The sequence below is a fragment of the Lathyrus oleraceus genome, chromosome 4, assembly GCF_024323335.1.
Source record: "Lathyrus oleraceus cultivar Zhongwan6 chromosome 4, CAAS_Psat_ZW6_1.0, whole genome shotgun sequence".
Lineage (NCBI taxonomy): Eukaryota > Viridiplantae > Streptophyta > Magnoliopsida > Fabales > Fabaceae > Lathyrus > Lathyrus oleraceus.
Window position 1 is genome coordinate 124154313 of NC_066582.1, and position 23416 is coordinate 124177728.

A 23416-nucleotide genomic window follows, 5' to 3' on the forward strand; every position below is an offset into this window, starting at 1 on the left:
ACCCTCCTGAAAGAACACACCTTCTAACAGAATGTTATGGGTTTTATCCTTTAGGGGGAACCCAAGCTGACGACGTGCAAGCGTAGGGTTGTAGGTAATCCCACCACATGTACCAAGAAGAGGCACATTGGGGAATTCACCACAAGAATTGATGATCTGAATGGTATCATACACACGATCATACCAGGTGATATCATCATTGGTGAGAGACATGAGTCTCTGAGACCACCGTAGACATCCCTTGTTCTCCTTGAAAGCAACTGTCTGCGGCAAGTGCGAAATAAACCACTTGTACAGCAGGGGTAAACAGCAGACAATGACTCCTCCATTCTTCATATTCCTTAGATGCATGGAGACATACGCATCACCCAACAAGGTCGGAACCGGATTAAGAACTGAAAAGATCCTAATGGCGTTCATGTCGACGAACTTGTCAAAGTTGGGAAACAGCACCAATCCATAGATGAGTAATACGAATAGAGCCTCAAAGGCATCCTCACTCATGGCCTTCCCATAAAAGGTAGCTTGGGCAATGAGGAACTCGGAAGGAAAACCTTGAATTCCGCCTTTGGTAGTCAGATTAGCTCTAATCAGATCTTCATCTATGTGCAACAGGCTGGAGATCTCTCGAGCAGATGGAATACTCTCTAAGCCACTGAACGGCACTTGATCCAGAATAGGAATCCCAATAAGGTGAGAGTATTCTTCCAAAGTCGGCAACAGCTGGAAGTCCGGGAATAAGAAGCAATGATAGAGCGGATCATAGAACTGAGCAAGAGTGCTCATCAATCCCTCATCCACTTGAGTAGTCAGCAACGGCAGAAGCTTCCCATAGCGAGCTTTGAAACCCAAGGGATCTAATACATATGATGTCAGATTCCTTAACTCTTTTACATCGGGCTGCTTGAAGCTGTACTTCTTTGTATGCCTTTTTGGTCTTTCCATGTCTGAAAATTTTGCAAATAACCCTTTAAGTTCCTTGAAAATTTTCTCTTTTGATGACATGAATGCGGATGAATGCGTGAATGCATGAATGCAACAAACACACTCAAGGATCAAACAAAGCACACCAAACAAAGGTCGTGGGAAAGCTCTATGTATCCCTAATATCAATCATCCATTTTGGTGGATTTAGGTTTTCACCTTATCGACACCCAAGTTCCATTGATATTAACGGTACATGAACCGGTTCAAACATTCCTAATATCAACCAGCCGCTTTGATGGATTTTAGGTTTTACACCTGATCCGGGATCCATTGATATTAACAATGCTTGAACGACTCAACCACGAATCACGGGTTTGTTGAGAGTCACGAGCATGGAGTCTCGGTTAAGAACCACCCAAAGGGAGTGTACTAGGGTTTAAACCTGCCAGACATGTTCTATCAGAGGTTCCCATAATCATCGTTCCATCTTTCGAATATTTTCGGAGGAACGAATACTCGTATTCCAAGAATATTCTCAAGAGAAACTCTTATGAGTGTAGTATCGCGTGACAATCGTATCAGAACTGACATCTGAACGACCTCCGCACTACGGTCCTAAAAAATAGGCCAAGATGGGTTTGGTAAACTAAGGTCCTTGGCTTCTGCGGAACATGATTGAAAGAATAATGCCTAACCACAAATAACTTGTGTGACATTATTAGTTCAACATGACCTCCACCAAGTGAATGGACTTGCAAGTCAACTGGCTAAGGACTACTCCACACCAGTCAACAAGACTATGCCATTCTCCTATCCTAGAGTGCACTCGAGTTCGGGTACAGAACTCATCTCACAGATCACCAAAGCACACAGCAAATGTATATCAAGCAATTCACACATTACAATCAATACATTCATCCCAAATTGTACAAAAATATGTCAGATAAAGAATAATAACATATATCACAACAAGGGTGAAAAGTAGGCAATACAACCAGAGATTCTGGGTTCGATCCCCAGCAGAGTCGCCACTTTTCTGTAGCGGTGTATTCGTCGCTATATGATCTATCGATTAAATCATAAGCTAGGGATACATTGAAATTTCGAGTCGCCACCGCACTTTTATTTATCCAAAGGATTGGCTAAAAAGCGAACAAAAGCCTAAGAAGTTTTACACGTAGAAAACTAATAAAAAGATCAGAGAGTCTGGGTAAGGGGTAAATTACGCAATGGGAAGGTGTTAGGCACCCACTACGTCCTAGGTACTCCTAGGGAGCCCTTTTCACACTTGTTATGCTAAATTGTTATTTGTTATGACAAAAAGATTGTGCAAACATGATTGGGATGATGAGAAAAGAATATACATTTTTATTATTATTGGGTTCGAACGGATGAACCCGTTGCCTACGTACCTTCCATCAAAGGTAAGGATCAGAACGCCGTAGTTCGGCTAAAAGATTTCCAAAAGTGGGTTAGGTTCAATTTTAAACACAAACCCCAGGTCTTACGTTATCCACGGGAGAAAACTCAACCTTATACAAACAACAACGTCCACCATGTGAGAACAGCTTCAACTGGCCAGAGAGGGGTTAACCCTATAATAGGCGAGGAAGACTTACAATTCAATCACTAAAGACAGAAGGTGAGATTAACATCAACCACTAAGATAAATCAAACCTATAGCTCATGTATGAAAAGATTAATGGACAAAGCCAAAACAAGTGAATGAGTGAAATTACTGATTATGATTATGAAAATGGAGTCAAAGTATGATTAAGATCAATTCAAATAAGTATTATAGAAATGAGTTTGAAAAAAGGTCAAGGACTTGAGTCCAGGTTTTTAGTTAGGAAAACATGAAAATGTTTGCACAACACTTATGTCAAATTTGAAAGATAAAGTGTGAAAAGGTTCTGAGACATAATGAATGATGAATGGATGAGGATGGATAGTAAAACTTCTTAGACGGTTCACTTCTTGAAATCATATGGGAAATGATTCAAGTGTGTCCTTTGGAATAGCAATTAATAATAACAAACAAACAAAGCAAAGGCGGATATCGGATGCCAATCAATGGTCTTATACCAATCTCCTAAAACAAAACGGGATATCAGAAGCCACTCAATGGTCTTACACTAATCTCCACAGGCAAAGAAATAAAAGCGGATACCGGATACCAATAGATGGATTTACACCAGTCTCCTAAAACAGAACAGGATATCAGATGCCACTCAATGGACTTACACCGATCTCCTCCAAAAGAAAAACAAAGATGAAATATGGAAGTTAACTGCCAATCTATCTGGACTTAGGTTAACTCCACAGTATGCTCACAGGAAATCCAATGCCACATCACAGGGGCTTACAATGGATCCTCACATACAAGAACAAAAGCAACAATATGATCACAGGAATGCAAATGCCAACTTACAGGGACTTATAATTGCAACCTCTCATACGAACAGATGAACAAACTATGATCACAGGAAAGCAGATGCCAACTTACAGGGACTTATAACTGCAACCTCACATACAACATCAAACAGATCAAATTATGATCACAGGATAACAGATGCCAACCTACAGGGACTTATAACTGTATCCTCACATACACACAGATGAACAGAAGATATGAGTGACCAATGAGGTCTTACACTCTATCCTTCCATATCACAGGAGCAAATGCCAAAGCAATGGACTTACAATTGTCCTCAATGGGCAAACAACAATGATAGCATCACAAAACAGATGAGATGATCATGCATTAATGGCAATTGATGATGATGATAAATGCATAGCATACAGGCAAGCAAGTGCACATGAAGCAATCAATCAATCAATGAATAGCAAACAGCACACTCTATAGCCAAACAATGGGGGGCTCACACAAGAGGGTTTGACTTTAACAGTCCACTGTAATGGGTAAAAGGTCGCTCTTAACCTGGCCATTGAGGGGCTCAGGTGAAGCAGATGAAAAGGAGATGAGGGGTGTGCCTCATTGCTTCAATCTCATAACAGAGAGAGCATATAAGAAAGTGTGGGAGTTCAGAAAGTAGGAACTCTCTCCACATTATTGACTCGATTAGATCTTGGGTATTTATCTCATTGCTTCAACCAGGTACTGGGAGCAAAGAGAGGACACACTGAATAGTGGGGGATAGATTACTTATCCCTACCTTCCACCAATTGCCTTACTTGAAGGACTTTTCCTGCTTAGGACAAATATAAACAAACACAGGCATTGCCTCTTAAGGAGGACTTCAGACAATTTGCCCGGTCAAATAACAGACCGGGTCTCCAGACTACATGAAGAAGAAGTATTTATACCTCAAAGCAAATGCTAAAAAGCAAAGCAAGCAAGCAAGTTCAAAGAACTTAAGCAACTAAAGCTCCTGCAAAAGTCAAACTTATTAGCAAACAAGTCAACAGTCAAAACCAAAAGGAAATGAACCAATAGTCACACAGTGGGACCAATTGTGCAAGGCACAAAGACTCAAGTATGAGTCACCTACAAAACAAAGTGTTAGCACATGATAAACAAACCAACTCAATCAAAATTGAAAGGTCTTTGGGGCATTGGTGCTCAGCCTGAAACAAATAGCTCAATTGTAAGCTCAGAAGACCACTAGGACTAGCCTAGGGTCCAAGATGAAAGAAAAAGGCCAAGGCAGCAAGCATTATCCAATCAAAGTCAACATCAATCATGTAAAAAGCAAACACAATTGGATTCAAACTTATATCATGCATCATGGTCATTTCATACACAAATGAATGCAAAGCATGGCAAGAGAAGCATACAAAAGTCAACAGCAAAGACTTCATTCAAAAGTCAACTCAAACAATCCCAAAAATTATGAAATAAATCATACTCAATCCTAACATCTAACATGGTATACATGCAAAATTTCATGGCATTTGGATGAGAGGAAGGCAGTCAATGAAATTCATGAAGTCAAATCAAATTCAAGTAAGCATGGTGAAAGTCAACAAGCATGGGTCAACTTCAAAAAATCATATCAATTTGAAAACAGAAGAGAAATGAATGAAATTTACACCAATGCAAAGCTTGAGATGTCTAGTTATCACATATGAAATTTCATGATCATACAATAAGATTTGAGAATTTCACAAAAGATTTGGCAAGGCATAGCACAAAAAGTCAACAAATGACCACATATGGAAGAAAATTCTCAATCAAATGGAAGACAGCATGATTAATTCCAAGAAAATTCACATACAAACTAGACATGTGAAGGATCATTCATGCAAAATTTGGGATCATTTGGATAAGAGGAAGCATGTGAACAAAAATCATACATTTGCATATCATTGGTGTGACACAAATTGTCACACCCTAATTCAAAAATTCATATCTATCACACCACAAATGAGAAATCCACAAACTTTATATGGAAATGAAGATCAATGTGTCTAGTTTTACCACAAAAAATTTCAAAGGCAATGGATGCAACATGAGTATTTCACAATTGAAATGGCAAAGGGTATCATTTATGCACACATGTGAAGAAATCAATTATCAATTAAAATTCAGCCAACCAAAAATTAATTAAAAATCATGATTAAATAATAGACATCTTTGTGATCATCATGCAAAAAAAATCATAATTTTTGAGTGAAAATTGAATGAGAAATGAATTGTTTAAGTTGAGTGAATAATTGGAACAAGTATGAACAAGAGCATGGTCAAACAAGGTCAACAAATGGCATTGCTGTGATTTCTGTCTCACTAATCCAAACGGCTGTGTTTTGGCAAACAAAATGAAATGTTCTCATTGGATGGAACCAATGGAACAGTGCTCACGGCTAAAAGCAAAAACCTGTTTTTTTTCACATAAACCCTTAGGGTTTCTAACATACATGGCATTGCAAGAACAACAAGACAACAAGCTCGACCAGCATACAACAACAATCAAATCCATGTATCATCAACCAACAACAGCATACAACCAATATCATCATCCAAAGAACAACCAAACAACAGCAATATTCATTTTTTAAAACTGCAGCAGGATTTTATTGAAGTCATGGCAAGTTTCGAAACAGCAGCATGGCAGCAGCAACACTTATCATGTCAAATAAAACAAACAAAAGCAACAACATGTAGCACCATCAAATGGATTTTCTCATGGCAAGTTCAAAACATCAGTAAGGCATGTGCAGCATGGTGATCAACAAACAGTCAACAGCAACATCACAACATGCAGTAGCAACATCATACACCCATACCATAATCAAGCATATGCGACCCAACACAACAAACATGTAACAGCATGGTATTGACAGCATGGTATTGACAGCAGTAATGATCATTCAACAAACAACAACAGCCAATCAGCTCCAACATTCTGGGAATTATCATGCATTTAGGGTTTTGGCAATGTGATTCATGCAAACAGCATCAAGTAAGCCAATTTCGATCAAACAAACACGACAGCATGGCAGGGAAATGTATTATGCAACATGAGCAATAACAGCAGCCAATGTTCATGCAATCATGAAAGCATGCCTTCTGGAAGGAAACAGCAGGTTTCTAACAACATCATCATACAAAATTTGGGCAAGCAATCACAACATCAAGGCCTTGGTATCATGTTCTCATAGCAAGCAAACCAACAACAGTACATCATTCAGCAATACACAAGCATGATCATGGAAAAATCTGGTGCAGGGTTAAGTTTGGCATGAACAGCATACAGTCACAGTCTTCATGCAACTCGAAAATTTATTATGCTCAGAAATCAAAATTAGGTGTGCCAATTTCATCATCATTCATCCAATATCACAAATATGTCAATACATTCCATCAAAACAACTCCAAAAATGCAAATCGAGCCAAATCATTTTTGAGCATAAACAATGAAGTTCATTTTCCTCACAACACACCCAACCATTTAGCATGATATAAACATCAATGAACTCAGCAAGTTAAGATATACATTAATCATGTGATAGTTTGGCAAAGTGAAGGATTCGAAAAAAATACCAATGATGAAGCAAGTTGATGATGCAGTGTTGTATTGGATCCTTTAGCTCGAAACAGGTACTCTTTTGACCTTGGAATGGTAGATGGTGAAGTATGTGAGCTCAGCAAGGCATGAAAGTGTTCCAACCACAAATTGCCATTGTTATTTGCTTGAAGATGCAGAATGAAAAAGAGTGGTTACAGCAGGGGAATGGAAGCTGAAAACTCTTCCAAATGTTGCTCAGATGAAGGATTAATGATGGAGGCTTATGGTGTTTTGAGAATTTTTGCAAAAAGGTTGCTCGAGCCAAATTGCAATTGAGAGAGAGAAGAGTGTTCTGCCTGGTAGGCTGCAGTCTAGGGTTGTGGAATTGCAGAAAAATGACCTTATAAAGGTCTGTTTAACACCTTTTAATCCAATGGTAAACTGGTTTAGTTTGAATGAAACCAAATGCACATTGCTAATTTTGGTCATAAGAAAATGGAGGGTGTAAGTTGTGCACGATAGTGGGCCTCAAACAGGCTGCTAGTGACCTTTAATCCATCTGCTTTTGGTCTGCTCAAAGGATGGTTAACTTGTGTTCACTCAATGAAGCTAAATGCATTTTGCCAAGTTTTGTGCATAAGTGGAAATGGAGGGGTATACTGTCACGAATTGGGCCTGTGGAATGCTGCAGAAAGACCATGCCAGTTGCTATTTGTTGTTGTACAAAAGCTGTTGTACCTTGCTTTTACTTAATGCTACCAATTGTACAATTTGCCAACATTGCTCTTTGGTCCAAAATGGTAGTAACATGGTGATATGATGATGGTTTTAAGCTTTGAGCAAGTTTCAAATATGGTTTAAAACATTTCCCAATTGGCAAAATGATGAAAAAGTCCATAAATCAAAAAGTCAAAGTTTGGTCAAACTTTGAATTTTGAAGGAATTGGTCCAAAAATGCCATTTTGATTGGCAAGGTTTTAGGTCATGAAATTTATATTTTTGGAAAGAGGATGAAAAATGTGGTGTGTAGGAAAAAACCCCACCAAATTTGGCCTTATGGTTTGTGAGTTATGCTCAGTTGAAATTCAAAAATTGGTGAAAATGATTTGATCATATCTTGACAACCACACATGGGATTTTGATGTTCTTGGACTTTTTGAAAATGGGAGAACAAGATCTTCAACTTTCATGTTGGGCAAAAATTCATTTGAAGCTTGTATCATGATGTAAGTTTAAGATCAAGAAGTTTCCATTTTTGGCAGTTGAAATTACAGGTCCACTTGCTATTTCTGGAAAATTTTCTGATTGACTTGATTTTCTTCCATGATGAGGTTGAACATGATAGATGAGGCTTATACAAGCATGAATGAGCTCCTTCAAATCAATTCTATCCATCAAATCTTGATTAAAACAACTATTGACCAAGTTTGACTTTCTGTTGACTTTTTCTAGGGTTTTGGACTGATTGAACTTCTTCTGATGATTTCCAAACCCTAAATCCTTGAGAACTTGATTTCAAATGATGTCTCAAGATGTATGAACCTTTGATTAATGATCATGATGCCCAAATTCTGCAAGAATGGCCATCATCCATTGCTTTGACTGATCAATGACTGTCTTTGACCTAATTGCTGATGATTGCTTCCACTGCAAGCAACAAGGTTAGACTGACAATATTTTTGTATTTTTTGAATGATAAACATATGAAAGCAAAGATATACAAATGCACAGTATGCTTGGTGATCAAGAAATCAACCCACAAGGCAATCTAATCCACTAGGAGGGGACAAAGACATGCAATGATCCTTGAGGTTATGATATGAATGATATGGGCCATGAGGGATCTTAGGGCCCAAAATTGGGGTCTTACAATATCTTAAGAAAATACCCAACCGCACTAGGATACAACATCACCGATCTTAAAGGAATAAGTCCTTCTATTTGTATGCACCACATCATGCTAGAAGAAGACTGTAAAACCTCTAGGGAACATCAGAGGAGACTAAACCCGATCCTGAGTGAGGTAGTGAAGAAGGAAGTAACAAAGTTATTAGAGGCAGGTATCATATATCCTATATCTGATAGCAAATGGGTTAGTCCTGTACACGTAGTACCAAAGAAAGGAGGTATAATAGTTATTGAAAATGAAAAAGGAGAAACTATAACCAAACGAATCGAATCGGGATGGAGAATGTGCATTGACTATAGGAAACTAAACAAAGCAACCCGAAAAGATCATTTCCCTTTACCATTCATAGACCAGATGTTAGAACGATTAGCAAAACATTCTCATTTCTGCTATCTAGACGGTTACTCAGACTTCTTTCAAATACCAATTCATCCTGATGACCAAGAAAAGACAACATTCACATGTCCTTTTGGTACCTTCGCTTATCGACGAATGCCGTTTGGCTTGTGCAATGCTCCCGCAACCTTCCAAAGGTTCATGATGGCAATATTCGTCGATTTTCTCGAAAATATCATGGAAGTATTTTTGGATGATTTTTCCGTATGCGGACAAAGCTTTGAAGAATGTCTTGAAAACCTAGAAAGAGTTCTAGAGCGATGTGTAAAAGTAAACCTAGTACTTAATTGGGAAAAATGTCACTTTATGGTACAAGAAGGAATTGTTTTAGGACACATCATATCAAATAGAGGAATTGAAGTAGAGAAAGCCAAAATAGAAGTAATCGAAAACCTTCAACCTCCGAAAACTGTGAGAGAAGTACGAAGCTTCTTAGGACACGCCGGTTTTTACCGACGATTCATTAAAGATTTCTCTAAAATAACTAAACTTTTGACCGGATTATTAATGAAAGATGTTGAATTCATCTTTGACAATAAATGTTTAGAAGCATTTCAAACGCTTAAACAAGCATTGATCTCCGCACCCATAATGCAGACCCCGGATTGGAATGAACCATTCGAAATAATGTGTGACGCAAGTGATTATGCCGTGGGCGCTGTTTTAGGACAATGAAAGGATAAAAAGCTTCACGTCATATATTACGCAAGTAGAACTCTAGATGAAGCACAAATGAATTACGCCACAACCGAGAAAGAACTTCTAAGAGTAGTGTTTGCACTAGATAAATTTCGTTCTTACTTGGTCGGAGCTAAAATAATCGTTTACACTGACCACGCCGCCATTAAGTACCTCTTAACAAAAAAGGATACTAAACCTAGACTCCTAAGGTGGATCTTGTTGCTACAAGAATTCGATCTGGAAATAAAAGATAAGAAAGGAACTGAAAACATAGTAGCAGATCACCTCTCTAGACTCGAAAACCTGGAACCGGAAAGAACATCGATCAACGATGATTTCTCGTACGATAAACTTATAGCTACTTTGGAAGAAAATAAAGTTGATAAACAGGTAGAGACCACCTTAGCTATATGTGTTACACCATGGTACGCTGACTTCGTTAATTATTTAGCTGCCGGAATAGTTCCACCTAATTTATCTTACCAACAAAAGAAACGATTCTTCCATGACATAAAACATTATTACTAGGATGACCCTTTACTTTTCAAAAGAGGCCCCGATGGTATTTTCCGTCGGTGTATACCTGAAGAAGAGATAGAAAATATAATCCAACACTGTCACTCCGCTCCTTATGGTGGACATGCAAGTACATCCAAGACCTGCTCCAAAATCCTACAAGCCGGTCTTTATTGGCCAAACATATGGAAGGATGTGCATGCGGCTATCAAGAAATATGATAGATGTCAACGCACAGGAAACATATCTAGACGTGACGAGATGCCACAAAAGGGCATTTTGGAAGTAGAGATTTTCGAAGTGTGGGGAATAGATTTCATGGGACCTTTTCCACCTTCTTTCGGTAACAAGTACATACTCGTAGCGGTTGACTACGTATCAAAATGGATTGAAGCTATAGCTTCTCCAACAAACGACACACGAGTAGTAACTAGACTCTTTAAGAATATAATATTTCCGAGATTTGGTGTCCCAAGAATAGTAGTCAGTGATGGTGGATCGCATTTCATATCTAAGATACTCAAAAAACTACTGTTTAAGTATGGTGTAAGACATAGAGTAGCGACACCTTACCATCCTCAAACCAGTGGACAAGTGGAGGTGTCTAACAGAGAAATCAAACAAATATTGGAAAAAACAGTCACCACCTCAAGGAAAGACTGGTCATCGAAACTACCGGAAGCTTTATGGGCATATCGAACTGCTTACAAAACTCCCATAGGGACAACCCCATTTAAGCTTATTTATGGAAAATCTTGCCACCTCCCGGTAGAATTAGAACATAAGGCCTACTGGGCTATTAAAAATCTAAATTTAAACTATAAGTCCACTGGTGAAAAGCGAATTCTTGACATAAACGAATTAGAGGAACTTCGACAAGACGCCTACGAAAATGCCAGAATCTACAAAGAAAGAACGAAAAAATGGCATGACAAACGTATATCCAGAAAAATCTTCAAACAAGGCGATATAGTCCTTTTGTTCAACTTTAGGCTTAAGTTATTCCCGGGAAAACTACGATCTAGATGGCCAGGCCCTTTCCAAGTTACTAATGTTTTCCCTAGTGGAGCTGTGGAAATTAAAGGCAAATCTATGGAACCATTTATCGTAAACGGGCAGCGTCTAAAACATTATCACTATGCAGAGAACAATGAAGATTCACAAGTCCTGCACTTAGACGTAATGCCTCCAGAATTTATAGATTATATTTGATAGTTTTTATGTCGAGCTTGCGACATTAAACAAAGCGCTTAGTGGGAGACAACCCACAAATATTTTTATTTTTATTTCTTCTTTAATTATTCTTTTAAATTTTATTTAGTATTCATTCTTAATTTATTTTAACTTATAAAAAATTTCTTTTTTTCTTCTTTCGGCATTTGGCCAAATCCTGACTAAAACTCTTCTTTTCTTTTCTCTAGCTAACACTAACCTGATGGGACAAATTGATCGTATGGGTATCAAATTCAGAGGGAAAGCTCAGAAACAAAAGTTTGAGGAACTAACAGAGAGAGAGATGCAACCTAGTTTGTATGCTGATGATTGGGCAATGACTGCCCTTGGACTAAGAGAGAGGGTCCTGTATTTGCTGAGTCAAATAGGGTGGGAAACCACTCCTATCCGAAGACAATTCGTCACTTACCGGAGACTAACGCTAGAATTCCTTAGCTCCCTGATCTATCTACCCAGCCATGGAAAAGGAATAAGCAGAGGTTTCATTCAGTTCAGAATGTTCAACATGGAGTATCAATTTAACATTCAAGATTTTACCAACCTTTTAGGTTTCCCTACCTCTTTTGATACATTCACAGTGAGCCAAGAAGACCTTTTTGAATATAGAGAACTTGAACATTTTTGGGGAAGCTTGACTGAAAATGACGACCCCGAGGAACATGAGTTTCTCTCTAGAAACATACATAACCCGGCCTTTCGTTATTTCCATAAGATCCTGGCCCACACCCTTTTTGGGAAGAAGTCAAATATTACTACAGTATCACGTGATGAACTCTTCATCATGTTTTGTGCTTCCCAGAACCGTCCTGTGAATGGTGCCACTTTTATGTTGGCGAACTTTAACCACCTTATCCAAGATGAACGAGCACCAATTCAAATAAGCGGACTGATAACCATGATTGGTAATGCTATCGGATTACGTCAACCTATGCTTGACCTAAGCCCTTTTTGTGGTATTGCGACTATGAGTATACCGTTCCTCTTCAACATTATGTTTATAGCAAACCTCGGGCCTGAAGAGTTTGAGCTTATAATTAACAACCAAGTTCTTTTCCTATTCACCTTGCCTAGTCCGAGGACTAGTGTTCATAACCGCAATAACTGGCTCTACAATCTGAACGGAATACCCTCTCTTGCTAGATCTACTGAATCCATCCAGGACTATGAGATTTGTGACGACCAGATTCCTTATGCTGAGTCTGACCCTCAGACACCATCTGGTTATTATGATATTAACCCTCCTCCTCAACCCATCCCGACCGAAGAGTCGGCAATACCCGATCCCAGACATCATATGCCCGGAGATAATTATAACACCATCATTCAAGCCTTGATGTCAGAACAAGACACCCTCAGAGAAGAGTTAGCTAACATGGGACAAGAATTTCTGGGATACATGAGCAGTATGACAAATCAATTCCACGAGTTACTAAACCGTGTTAACTCCTTTGCTCCTCCAGCCAGAGATCATGCAAGTGGCTAGAAGTTGTTTTTCTTAGTTACTTCGTTTTAGTTTAGGCTATTTATTAATTTTGTTTCACATTATTTTTAATATTAGTATTTGTTTTTCTTTCGCATGTTTGCTTTTGGTCTTCCAATGTTACATTATGATTATTTTATGAAGCTATTGCATTATTGGTTTATTTTATTTTGATCTATGTAATTTCTATAATTACAAATAATGATATCCACTATATGCTAATAATTACTATGCCTGTTAAAGAAATACACATATTATGGTAGTAGAATAGCATGCAAGGAAATTTAAAAGTATCACAATAGCAAAATAAAATAAACAGAAGCAAAACAAAATAACAAAAAATAAAATATAATAGTAAAAAACAAATTATGAAGAACGCAAGCAGTGACCGTTGCAAACTTACTGTGTGACGAGCGTCACACACGCCATCACGGTCGTCACACCAAGTGCCTGTGACGCCCGTAACACCTCTGTCACGAGCGTGACACCTTCAGACTAGGTGAACGTTAATAACCGTTGGAGACACGACCGTTACACCACCCCACTTTTTACCTTCCCCATTCATTCACCCATTTACTCACATTTACCCACATTTATTTATTTTTCACCCACTCCCTTTCCAACTTCCAATTTTTTTTCCTATAAATACCCACCATACCTTTCTTCATACACCACAAACCATTCTATAAAATACATTTCATTTTCTTTCCTTTTACTTCTTTCAACCCACTTATCAGTATGGCGGGAAACCAAGAATTCGGAAATATCATCTTCCGATCCGAAGATGATAATTATCAAAGGGAGCAGTTCGAGCGGTTCCAACAGCGAGGTGTCGTATCCACCAGGTATCCTGATTCAACTTGTTTACAAGAATTAGGATTACTTTAAGGTATACAATGGATGCTCCGCCGTGCTGATTTAACATTTCTTTGCACACACAATCAACCTACCTACCCATCCCTCACCTTAGAATTTTTAAGTTCTTATTCGTACAACACTCCTACCGGTGAAGACGAGTCCTTAACCGGTACCGCAACCTTCCGCATGTTCAACACCGAGTACTCACTGTCCCAGAACCGATTGAGTACCATGCTACAATTCCCTGTAGAAGGTCAAGTCCACCCAAGAATACCTCCGAACTCCTAGTGGCACATAAACGCCTTCAACCTCTTTAGAAAAATATCCGATGTGGAAACCAACAACTGAGATGTACTTCTTGCTTCGCATATACATAACCCAACCATCCGGTACTTTATCCGCATCCTGCAAAACACTATTTTTGGTCGACCCAACAACAGCAAAGTCAACGCGAAGGAATTATTCTTCCTCCACTGCGTCTTTGCAAGGGATACAAAGGTAAACGCTGCTTCTTTCTTATTTCATCATATCCGCACCCTATGTGCTAGAGGCCGCCAACCTTTTATTATTTGAGGATTAATAACCACAATAGCACTTGGCTTAAATCTAGGGGACCGACTCCAAAATTTAGAATCTTTGCCACCCCTATTTATGGATACCAGTTACTGTCGCTCCAGCCGCCTAATCAAAAACAGGGTAGGCGGAGGGTACTATCTTATGGTAAACAACCAAGAAGTCCCAAGCGTTGTTCTGCCCAACATTGCCCTCATAGATGTCACCAACCCCAACCGCTTCATCTACGATCTGACTGCTCCCGAAGCTACCGAGCCTTCACACGCAAACCCGCCTCCAGACGAGTTTGAAGAAATGGAGCAAGGTGATCAGGTTCCTGCACAACAATCAGTCCCACTCAACCCTTCCGATAACGCAGCTGGTCCATCCTCACGACATCGTCGACGAAGAAGGCCAGCAACCAACGACGACATCATGGATGCTATTGATGGTATGCAAGCGCAGAATCTCAAAGTGATGCAAATGATGCGCCAGATGCAACAACAACAGGAAGCGAGAAATGCCATAACCGACCAGCGGTTCACTGAGTTGCTCAACAGGTTTGACGACTTAGAAGTACGTCAACGATCACCAGGTCCAAGAACAAGAGGCGGCAGGAAGCATTGACTTTAGTTTCTTTTTCTTTTTTCTATTTCTTTTGTTTTCTTTGAAAAATTGGGGACAATGTTTCAGTTAAGTGTGTGGGGGAAAACCTTGTTCTTTCAACCTTCCCTTTTCAAGTATGTTATTTTCCCTTTCATTGTTATTTCCTTTTCTTATAAAAAAAAATAATAATAATATATATTTATTTTAAGTTAAGTCCCTAGTGTGAAAAAAAAATAATCTTATTATCTATTCCCCTTAATTTTCTTGAACCATAACAAAAATTTAATACACTCAATAAGTATAAAGGTTGCTTATTTTACAAAACTTGAGTAAAATTAAGACAAAAATTATTACCGCCTCAACGCTCTAAACAAACCTCAACATGTTAGATCAGGAAAAGTACCTATTATACCAATCCCTTGAACTTTTAGTTTTATAGTAACCCCGGGTAGTTTATACAAGAAGATAGCACCATCTTAATAGCAAACTACGTGGAGAGCCGATGAATATAAATGAATGATTCCCAAAACAAAAAATATATATATCAGGAAATGCACTAATTAAGTTAGGTGATCCTTACCAGATCATTTAATCTAAAGGTTGCAGATCATACAAAAGCATGATACGAAAGATCCATTATGAGTTGGTTCAGCAGGTATCTGGTGCTGAACTTGGTAGGGCGGACTACGGTATGATCCCCCACAATTTGCAATGGACTAAATAACGAAGTTATCCAACTTATGTACCAGAACTTCAAGCTAAAAAGGGGATCAGAATCACTAACCGGTCACTCCACTATGTGCGCGAAACGATAAAGGGCTTAATGTGACTTCGCTAGAATGAAAACGGGTGAAATAAGAGTAAAGGAACTAGGCTAGTTATAATAGCATGACTCGAACTGGTTTGCATAAGGTGAGGTTATCTGAGGTTGTAACGGTAGTTGTTGATGTCAAGATTAAACCCAGGTTACTTCTAAACAAGGTTTACTTGCAACCTAGTACGAATTGATGTGTATTTTGAAATTTCATCTAGCTAAATTTTTAAACGATTTCTATACTGTATCTTGCTTGAGGACAAGCAAAGGTCTAAGTATGGGGGAGTTTGATAACATGAAATAATATCACATTTTTGGACTCGATTTAATTAAATTATATTATTATTTGTTTCGATTTATTTCATTTTATTCGATATTACTTGGTATTTTTCCTTCTATTTGTCTCAGGTAACTTATTTGAAGCATAAGTGAAAAAGGAAGAAAAGGGGGTGCAAAAAGATAATGAGAAGCAAATTCCACTAAAGCCCAGCCCACAATCACAAGCCAGGAGCGCTGAAGCTGTGACGACCGCCACACAAGGTGTGACGAGCGTCATGCCCTGCTACCTTGTGTTACGAGCGTAACACATGGTGTGACGAACGTCACACCCCTCTCCTATATTTTTGGCTTTTAACGCGCAACAGAGGCACGTTGAAGCCTATTCTTCCGCTTGACTCTTGGAACGTGAAGACTACTTACGGAAGGCATTTTTGGAAACCGTTACAAAAGTGGATTAATATAAATAGTTGCTTTTATCCAACCCTGAACCCCCCCCCCCCCCCCCCCCCGTCTCTTTCCGGCCGTGCAAGCATATTTTACAGCATTACTTTTCTACAGCTTTCTATTTTATTAGCAATTTTTATTTCTTTCTTTTCCAGTCAATCTTTCAAGCACTTAATTAATTTTTCACACAATAGTTTCTACACCGGAAACTATTGTGTATCTTTTACTGGATCTAACCTTACGTTAGATCATAGTATTTTATTCCTTCGCTTTTATTTTCCTGTCCGATTGAAGAGTTCAAGAACAAATCCAACCGGTCTGTGGTGGAGTGTTCAAGATTGCTATTAATTATTCAGGTTCTTTAATTTATTGTTTTAATTTATATATGCTCTGCATTGCTGTTTATTTATACTGTTTGCCTGAGATGGTTTTATTTAAGCATGATGATTGTTTAGACCCGTTTAGCATGTCCGGCTAAGTATTTTAGATATCGGTATGTAAAGTAAGCGGAATAAAGGAATCAAAACTAAGTTGGTTTAATTTCATTTAAAAATAAAGTCACTCTTTTTATGGTCTCAATTTACAGGGTTAATCCCAAAGTTTTTGTACGAGAGTAAAAGACATAAAGAAGTTAAAATCAATAGAACGAAAGTTTGAGTTTTTAACTGGACAGTGTAAATTGGACATTAATTCTAAATCAGGGCGAAAGCAATTTTAGAGTTAATTAAATTCTAATCTTTTTCAAAAAGTATTTTTAAAGGTTAAATGTGAGGACGAGAGTTAAGCATTTAAGTTTAATTATATAATCTAAGTCAATAGAGCGAGAGTTTGAGACGAGGGTGTTTAAACGGTTAGTGTTTTCTTAAAAAAAGTTTCTATAGATTCTGTTGTTTTCAAAAAGTGATTTTGGACTTAACTAATAAGTGACAGCTACGTTAATATAAAGTCATGGTCTATTCAACAGAGCGAGAGTTTGAGAAAAGGCTTTTAATCAATAGTGTCTACTGAAAAGATTTATTTTAAAACCAAGAAACCAACGAAGATTTGATTCCCTAATTACGACGAACTACATACCGATATCCGCTTAATTGATATTTAATTTAGATCTAATTTTAGTTTTACTTTTCCCCCAAACAATCAAAGTATCATCCGCCTTAGCTTTACGAAGTAACCTTAGAAAACGGTATATTGATTCATAAGTCCCTGTGGGATCGATATCTTTTAAAACTACGCGATAGAACTGTGCACTTGCAGTTAGTACCCCAAATCGACTCATAAAGTCGCGATCAAGTTTTTGGCGCCGTTGCCGTGGACTTTTATTTAGTCGATATCGTAACTCTTCTGTTACGCTGTAGAGACTAAGGCAATTTTTATTTTTCTTTTTTTCTTTTGTTGATTTGTATGCCACACACTCGCTCACAAGGCGAGCCGTTTTACTTATGAATCAATGACGTTGAACTATATCTCTGAGTCTTACGACGAATTCGGGAATATCGTGCTGCAAACAATCTCCCTCCTATCGAAGTGCCCGACCTCAAAAATCTTCTTCCTTCGCCGATACCCGAGATGGCAGAACCAGCTCGTGCTCTTCGAGATTACGCCGCTCCATCGCAAGATGAGCCGCATTCGAGTATTGCTCCACCCGCAATCGAAGCAAACAACTTCGAACTTAAACCTTCGCTGCTACAAGCAGTGCAACAGAATCAATTCTCTGGAAATCCTACCGAGGATCCAAACCTTCATTTATCCGTATTTGTCCAATACGCTGATACTGTTAAAGCTAATGGTGTCACTTCAGAGGTAATTCGACTTCGTCTCTTTCCTTTCTCGTTAAGAGATAAAGCTAGAAGATGGCTTCAGTCTCTTCCTTCCAACTCAGTCACCACATGGAACAAGTTGAAGAAAGTCTTTCTTGCCCGATATTTTCCTCCAAGCAAAACAGCTATGTTGAGAGCCCAGATAAATGGATTTAAACAGAAAGATAACGAGTCTCTTTTCGAAGCATGGGAAAGATACAAGATATGATGAGACTTTGTCCACACCATGGTTTAGAGGACTGGTTAGTAATTCATACCTTCTATAATGGTCTCTTGTACAACACAAGGTTAACAATAGACGCCGCCGCATGTGGTGCACTTATGGATAAACCTTATGCCGATGCTTATCAACTTATCGAAAGCATGGCCCAAAATCATTATCAGTGGGGAAGCGATCGAACAATGGTAGAGAAACCTCAAACGAAAAGTGGCATGTACGAGATAAGTAGCCTTGATCATGTTAATGCAAAAGTGGATGCTCTGGCCCAGAAAATTGAAAGTTTAAATGTATCACCTCCAGCCACCGTGGTTGCCGCAACTCAAAATTGCGAAGTCTGTGGAATCCAAGGTCACCCTCCTGCAGACTGTCAACTCCTAACAGGAATCCAAGCAGAACAAGTGAATTATGCTCAAGGAAATCCCTACTCGCATACCTATAACTCTAACTGGAAGAACCATCCTAATTTTTCATATAAGAGTAATAATGCTTTATACGCACCAGGACAAGCTCCCAATCAAGCCCCAGCTATACCTCCGGGATATCAAAAGCCGATCCCATCTACACCTAACAATAACGTTCCTAGGAAATCCAACTTGGAAATCATGATGGAGAAATTCATAGTTTCTCAACAGCAAACCAATAAGGACTTCTTAAACCAGAATGTACACACTAGCGAACAAATTAAACAACTAGCAAGTAAAGTAGATGCCCTGGCTACCCATAACAAAATGCTGGAAACACAAATCTCACAAGTAGCTCAACAAGCGCCTACTGCTGCCCCAACTGGTACATTTCCTGGACAGCCCCAACCTAACCCGAAAAGCCACGCTCATGCAATCATATTAAGAAGTGGAACGGAAGTAGAAGGACCGTCTGATCTAAGGATGGAAAACCAAAACTCTAAAAAGTCAACTGAGGAAGAAAGTAAACCTAAGGAAAAGGAAGAGAGTAATAAGGAAACCGTAGAAAAGAAAGAACCTTATGTACCTCCACCACCATATAAACCACCTATCCCTTACCCTCAAAGGCTTATTAAAACCAAAGATGCGGGCCAATTTAAAAAATTTGTTGACCTACTGAAACAATTAAACGTCACAATTCCGTTTACAGAAGCTATTACGCAGATGCCCTCATATGCTAAGTTCTTAAAAGAAATTCTTTCTAATAAAAGGAAACTTGAAGATAGCAAAACCGTTACACTCACTGCTGAATGTAGCGCCATAATCCAGAATATGCCTCCAAAACTTAAGGATCCTGGTAGTTTCTCTATACCCTGTCACATAGGAAAATTTGTCATAGATAAAGCCTTATGCGATTTAGGAGCCGGTATCAGTGTTATGCCTTTATCCATATGCAAGAAACTGGAAATGGGAGAATTAAGACCAACTAAAATGTTTGTGCAACTAGCAGATCGTTCTGTTAGATATCCTGTAGGAATTCTTGAAAACGTTCCCGTGCGCATAGGACAATTCTACATTCCACTTGATTTTATAATTATGGACATTAGAGAAGATGAAGTTACACCCATTATATTGGGAAGACCTTTCTTAGCAACCGCCGGTGCGATCATAGACGTAAAACGAGGACGACTCACTTTCGAAGTAGGAGAAGAGAAAATTGAGTTCATTCTTTCCAAATTTTTGAAAGCACCTGCAATAGAAGACACATGTTACTTCATGGATATCATCGATGAATGCATAAAAGAAACAGAGTTAGAGAATGACAAATTGTATGACTATCGTGTAGAAGACAAACTTAACCAATGTTTAGCAATAACACCGGACCCTACGCAATGCCTTAAGAAACCAACCCTCGACCTGAAAACACTTCCCAAAAATCTGAGATATGAATTCCTAGACTTAGAACTTGAACGACCAGTGATAGTTAATGCAGACCTAGGAAAACTCGAAACCGAAAAACTCCTACATATCTTAAGAAAATATCCAACCGCACTAGGATACAACATCACCGATCTTAAAGGTATAAGTCCTTCTATTTGTATGCACCACATCATGCTAGAAGAAGACTGTAAAACCTCTAGGGAACATCAGAGGAGACTAAACCCGATCCTGAGTGAGGTAGTGAAGAAGGAAGTAACAAAGTTATTAGAGGCAGGTATCATATATCCTATATCTAATAGAAAATGGGTTAGTCCTGTACACGTAGTACCAAAGAAAGGAGGTATAATAGTTATTGAAAATGAAAAAGGAGAAACTATAACCAAACGAATCGAATCGGGATGGAGAATGTGCATTGACTATAGGAAACTAAACAAAGCAACCCGAAAAGATCATTTCCCTTTACCATTCATAGACCAGATGTTAGAACGATTAGCAAAACATTCTCATTTCTGCTATCTAGACGGTTACTCAGGCTTCTTTCAAATACCAATTCATCCTGATGACCAAGAAAAGACAACATTCACATGTCCTTTTGGTACCTTCGCTTATCGACGAATGCCGTTTGGCTTGTGCAATGCTCCCGCAACCTTCCAAAGGTGCATGATGGCAATATTCGTCGATTTTCTCGAAAATATCATGGAAGTATTTTTGGATGATTTTTCCGTATGCGGACAAAGCTTTGAAGTAGAGAAAGCCAAAATAGAAGTAATCGAAAACCTTCAACCTCCGAAAACTGTGAGAGAAGTACGAAGCTTCTTAGGACACGCCGGTTTTTACCGAAGATTCATTAAAGATTTCTCTAAAATAACTAAACCTTTGACCGGATTATTAATGAAAGATGTTGAATTCATCTTTGACAATAAATGTTTAGAAGCATTTCAAACGCTTAAACAAGCATTGATCTCCGCACCCATAATGCAGACCCCGGATTGGAATGAACCATTCGAAATAATGTGTGACGCAAGTGATTATGCCGTGGGCGCTGTTTTAGGACAATGAAAGGATAAAAAGCTTCACGTCATATATTACGCAAGTAGAACTCTAGATGAAGCACAAATGAATTACGCCACAACCGAGAAAGAACTTCTAGCAGTAGTGTTTGCACTAGATAAATTTCGTTCTTACTTGGTCGGAGCTAAAATAATCGTTTACACTGACCACGCCGCCATTAAGTACCTCTTAACAAAAAAGGATACTAAACCTAGACTCCTAAGGTGGATCTTGTTGCTACAAGAATTCGATCTGGAAATAAAAGATAAGAAAGGAACTGAAAACGTAGTAGCAGATCACCTCTCTAGACTCGAAAACCTGGAACCGGAAAGAACATCGATCAACGATGATTTCTCGTACGATAAACTTATAGCTACTTTGGAAGAAAATAAAGCTGATAAACAGGTAGAGACCACCGTAGCTATATGTGTTACACCATGGTACGCTGACTTCGTTAATTATTTAGCTGCCGGAATAGTTCCACCTAATTTATCTTACCAACAAAAGAAACGATTCTTCCATGACATAAAACATTATTACTAGGATGACCCTTTACTTTTCAAAAGAGGCCCCGATGGTATTTTCCGTCGGTGTATACCTGAAGAAGAGATAGAAAATATAATCCAACACTGTCACTCCGCTCCTTATGGTGGACATGCAAGTACATCCAAGACCTGCTCCAAAATCCTACAAGCCGGTCTTTATTGGCCAAACATATGGAAGGATGTGCATGTGGCTATCAAGAAATGTGATAGATGTCAACGCACAGGAAACATATCTAGACGTGACGAGATGCCACAAAAGGGCATTTTGGAAGTAGAGATTTTTGACGTGTGGGGAATAGATTTCATGGGACCTTTTCCACCTTCTTTCGGTAACAAGTACATACTCGTAGCGGTTGACTACGTATCAAAATGGATTGAAGCTATAGCTTCTCCAACAAACGACACACGAGTAGTAACTAGACTCTTTAAGAATATAATATTTCCGAGATTTCGTGTCCCAAGAATAGTAGTCAGTGATGGTGGATCGCATTTCATATCTAAGATACTCGAAAAACTACTATTTAAGTATGGTGTAAGACATAGAGTAGCGACACCTTACCATCCTCAAACCAGTGGACAAGTGGAGGTGTCTAACAGAGAAATCAAACAAATATTGGAAAAAACAGTCGCCACCTCAAGGAAAGACTGGTCATCGAAACTACCGGAAGCTTTATGGGCATATCAAACCGCTTACAAAACTCCCATAGGGACAACCCCATTTAAGCTTATTTATGGAAAATCTTGCCACCTCCCGGTAGAATTAGAACATAAGGCCTATTGGGCTATTAAAAATCTAAATTTAAACTATAAGTCCGCTGGTGAAAAGCGAATTCTTGACATAAACGAATTAGAGGAACTTCGACAAGACGCCTACGAAAATGCCAGAATCTACAAAGAAAGAACGAAAAAATGGCATGACAAACGTATATCCAGAAAAATCTTCAAACAAGGCGATATAGTCCTTTTGTTCAACTCTAGGCTTAAGTTATTCCCGAGAAAACTACAATCTAGATGGTCAGGCCCTTTCCAAGTTACTAATGTTTTCCCTAGTGGAGCTGTGGAAATTAAAGGCAAATCTATGGAACCATTTATCGTAAACGGGAAGCGTCTAAAACATTATCACTATGCAGAGAACAATGAAGATTCGCAAGTCCTGCACTTAGACGTAATGCCTCCAGAATTTATAGATTATATTTGATAGTTTTTATGTCGAGCTTGCGACATTAAACAAAGTGCTTAGTGGGAGACAACCCACAAATATTTTTATTTTTATTTCTTC

The 23416-nt window shown here is 38.6% G+C and overlaps 1 non-coding gene across 1 annotated transcript; it reads right to left on the minus strand.

The window, feature by feature from the left end:
• Nucleotides 1-18608: 18608 nt before the first annotated feature.
• LOC127077092 (small nucleolar RNA R71) lies at nucleotides 18609-18714 on the minus strand. The gene has a single exon (XR_007787076.1). It is a non-coding gene; the product is annotated as a small nucleolar RNA R71 (small nucleolar RNA).
• Between the last annotated feature and the right edge of the window lie 4702 nt (nucleotides 18715-23416).